The following is a 4,669-nucleotide window of genomic DNA, read 5'->3' as shown; positions in this document are numbered from 1 at the left end:
GCAGGATGCTGAGTAACCCCATGGGGCTGCTGACTCTCAAGAGGAGAAGGGTAACATGGATGAGGAAGTTAATGAATAGCCTGGGAGATCATTGCCGCATTCGGTGATCAGACATTGTTCGCTTTAATTGCCACACGTTGCCACGAAACAATTATATCATGTTAATGAAGGCATTGTGCTTCCCGTAGAAATTCACTACTGAAACTGAATAGCTCTTTATCCGACCCACTGTGTATTATTTTTCCAAATCCCTTCCCAACAAGCACTGAAGAAACGGTTATTGGTGTGAAATTTCTGGTGCTCCTTGAACTCCTGGTCCTCTGTGCAGTGGCCACTCTTAGGCCAAGTCCCCAATCCCGGGCTCCAGGTTATTAACATATCTGGGGTGAGCGGACATAGGTTCATAGAATCAGAATCCCTACAGTGCAGAAAGAGGCCATTCAGCCCATTGAGCCTGCATTGACAAAAGTCCCAATCCCCGTAACCCCACGTATCTACCCTGCTAATCCCCCGAACATTGAGAGGCAATTGAGCATGGCCAATCCACTTCACTTGCACATCTTTGGAGTGTGGGAGGAAACCAGAACACCCGGAGCAAACCCACGCAGACACGGGGAGAACGTGCAAACTCCACACAGTGACCCGAGGCCAGTGTTGAACCTGGGTCCCTGGCGCTAAGTGCTAAGCACTGTGCTACCCGTGCTGCTTTGAGTCTATCAGGAGTCAGGCTGAGTATAGTGTCCCATGGAAAGCTTCAACTCCCACAGCCATTCCCCCCCTGATGTGGGGCGAGGGAAGCAGCTGGAAGCAGTCATCCCATGGTCACACTTTGCGGAATTTACAGTATTGGTCCAAATGGGATGTAATCCTTGGCACCCATCCCAAATTTCTCTGTGCCTCCCACCCCATCCCAGGTTTCCACCCACACCAAACCGAGGTAGGGCCCAGATTTGTTTTGGGTAGTCCTCAAAATGCTGATGACCAATCTGCATTGGACTGGAGCAGGCGGTGTTTATATTAAGGGCGAAGTTATAACTTTGCCTGTCATAGCCTTTCCAACCGGGCACCCAGTCTGCCCAGTTTGGCAGCAGGTGACTTGTGTGTTCAAAGACTCACTTGTGTCTGATATTGTTGATGGGAGAAAGTTGCTCACCATGCCCCTGATGGGTAAAGTTCACCCCCACCATGATATTTGATTAAGCGAGAGTGTGTCTGAAGGAGAATTGTTTTTCAATTGGAGGATACTTTGTTAGATGAAGGTGCACCAACAAACTTGTCCTCAGGTGTACCCAACACAATCCCTCCCTGATGAGCACAATGCATTCTATGCCCGTTTTGAGCAAGAGTTCAGTGAGAGCATGCCCTCCACCCTGGAAGCCCTGGATGAACCTATATCTGGGGTCACCATTGCAGATGTCAGAGCAGCCTTCTTGAAGGTCAACCCACAGAAAGCGACTGGACCGGATGGGGTACCTGGACGTGCACTTAGATCCTGCATGGATCAGCTGGCGGAAGTATTCACAGACATCTTCAACCTCTCTTTACAACAATCTGAGCTCCCTATTGCTTCAACAAGATGACCATCATCCCGGTACCTAAGAAAAACAAAGCAACGTGCCTTACTGACTATTGGCCAGTGGCTCTGACATCCATCATTATGAAGTGCTTCAAAAGGTTTATCATGGCACGAATCAATTCCAGCCTCCCGGACTACCTGGATCCACTACAGTTTGCCTACCACTGCAACAGGTCCACAGCAGACGCCATTTTCCTGGCCTTGCACTCAACCCTGGAACACCTAGACAACAAGGACATCTATGTCATTTATTGACTACAGCTCAGCCTTCAACGCTATTATTCCCATTAAACTCAACTCCAAACTCCGTGGCCTGGACCTTGGCACCTCTCTCTGCGATTGGATCCTGAACTTCCTAACTCACAGACCACAATCAGTAAGGATAGGCAACAACACCTCCTCCACGATCATCCTCAACACCAGTGCCCCACAAGGCTGTGTTCTCAGCCCTCTACTTATACACCTATGACTGTGTGGCCAAATTCCCCTCCAATTCAATTTTTAAGTTTGCTGACGACACCACCGTAGTGGGTCGGATCTCAAACAATGACGAGACAGAGTACAGGAATGAGATAGAGAATCTGGTGAACTGGTGCGCCAACAATAATCTCTCCCTCAATGTCGGCAAAACGAAGGATATTGTCATCGACTTCAGGAAGTGTAAAGGAGAACATACCCCTGTCTACATCAACGGGGACAAAGTAGAAGGGGTCGAGAGCTTCAAGTTTTTAGGTGTCTGGGTCACCAACAACCTGCCCTGGTCCCCACATGCCGACACTATAGTTAGGAAAGCCCACCAATGCCTCTACTTACTCCGAAGACTAAGTCAATTCGGCATGTCAGTTACGATTCTCACCAACTTTCACAGATGCACCATAGAAAGCATTCTTTCTGGTTGTATCACAGCTTGGTATGGCTCCTGCTCTGCCCAAAACTGCAAGGAACTACAAAAGGTCGTGAATGTAGCCCAATCCATCACGCAAACCAGCCTCCCATCCATTGACTGTCTACACTTCCCGCTGCCTCGGCAAAGCGGCCAGCATAATTAAGGACCCCAAGCACCACAGACATTCTCTCTTCCACCTTCTTCCTTCGGGAAAAAGATACAAAAGTCTGACGCACCCTGGTGGCACGGTGGCACAGTGGTTAGCACTGCTGCTTCACAGCTCCAGGGACCTGGGTTCGATTCCCGGCTTGGGTCATTGTCTGTGTGGAGTTTGCACATTCTCCTCGTGTCTGCGTGGGTTTCCTCCGGGTGCTCCGGTTTCCTCCCACAGTCCAAAGATGTGCGGATTAGGTTGATTGGCCAGGTTAAAAATTGCTCCTTAGAGTCCTGAGATGCGTAGGTGAGAGGGATTAGCGGGTAAATATGTGGGGGTAGGGCCTGGGTGGGATTGTGGTCGGTGCAGACTCGATGGGCCGAATGGCCTCCTTCTACACTGTAGGGTTTCTATGATACCAACCGATTCAAGAACAGCTTCTTCCCTGCTGCTGTCAGACTTTTGAATGGACCTACCTTGCATTAAGTTGATCTTTCTCTACACCCTAGTTATGACTGTAATACAACATTCTGCACTCTCTCGTTTCCTTCTCTATGAATGGTATGTTTTGTCTGTCTTGCGCGCAAAAAACAATACTTTTCACTGTATGTTAATACATGTGACAATAATAAATCAAATCAAATCACTGACCCAAAATGAGCCTGTGTCTCCTTAAATCATAGAAATCACAGAAACCCTACAGTGCAGAAAGAGGCCATTCGGCCCATCGAGTCTGCACCGACCACAATCCCACCCAGGCCCTACCCCCATATCCCTATGTATTTTACCCGCTAATCCCTCCACGCATCCCAGGACACTAAGGGGCAATTTTAGCATGGCCAATCAACCTAACCCGCACATCTTTGGACTCATGGTGTGAAGATGCCGGCGTTGGACTGGGGTGGGCACAGTAAGAAGTCTCACAACACCAGGTTAAAGTCCAACAGGTTTATTTGGAATCATGAGCTTTTGGAACACTGCTCCTTCATCACCTGATTCCAAATAAACCTGTTGGACTTTAACCTAGTGCTGTGAGCCTTCTTACTGTCCTGAAATCGTGACAACTGCTTCACCACACAAAACCCGACTTGTCCTAGTCTTCTGCTTGTGTGTCGTCTGGGAAGCACACACAAGTGGATAAAGATGTTAGAAACTGTCAATGCCCCTCCCTGTGCCCCAGCCCAAATTCCTGTGTAAAGAGCTCGGAGATGCTTTGGAGATAACACCACTCAGAGAGCATGTGTCCTATCTGAGACTAATGCAATAAATTGTTTCCAATTGAGGGGGATTATTGACAAAGATAAATGTCATACATTGTGTATGACAATGTATAATCATACATTGCACAGACACGCGACCTGAAGACACTGTGATTTAAAAATACAATGTCTTTGCCCTCACGTGTGCCTGCCTGAGGATAGCATTACTGCGGGCGGCGTTACAGGAAGTCTTCAACACCAAATTAATTGTAACTGATCCGTGTGTCTTTTGACTGCTGAAAATCCTGATGGGGTGGAAAATTCAGATGGGGCATGATCGAAACCCCAGAATTTCTTGAGAATTTCCCTCCCCCCAAGACTTTGTTGTAAAATTTGTCACCACAGGGATAAAATGGAAAGTACACAGCCCACACAGAAGTAAAGCATAAATTTAATTTACCCGAAGGTTGCAAAAAAAAACAAACAAAACTCCAATACTTAACGAGGGAAGTAATTTCAGGGCATCCGATTACCCATCTGCTCAGTGCAGCCCTTGCAAAGCCTGTCAATGACAGATTGAGGTCGAGCACAGGCATTGATTGCTGCCTTTCGTTTTAGCTGAACAGGCACAGCCACTTCACCCCAAGTGCAAACACACAAACAAAAAAATGTCCTTTGGAAACCACTGCCAGCCAGAGATTTACTGGAAACACCCCAGTGGGAAAGTGGAGTGATGCATGATGACTGTGTGGGTGGGGACACAACTCTGAAACCCCAGTGAAATCCCCGCAGAAGCTTCTTTATCCACTCGTTTGTTTTCAATTGCAGTGTAGCCCTTCAGCCCTTCTGTCATC

Source organism: Mustelus asterias, chromosome 2, assembly GCF_964213995.1.
Source record: "Mustelus asterias chromosome 2, sMusAst1.hap1.1, whole genome shotgun sequence".
Lineage (NCBI taxonomy): Eukaryota > Metazoa > Chordata > Chondrichthyes > Carcharhiniformes > Triakidae > Mustelus > Mustelus asterias.
The sequence above is the reverse complement of the archived record's forward strand: the minus strand, read 5'-3'. Positions refer to the sequence as shown.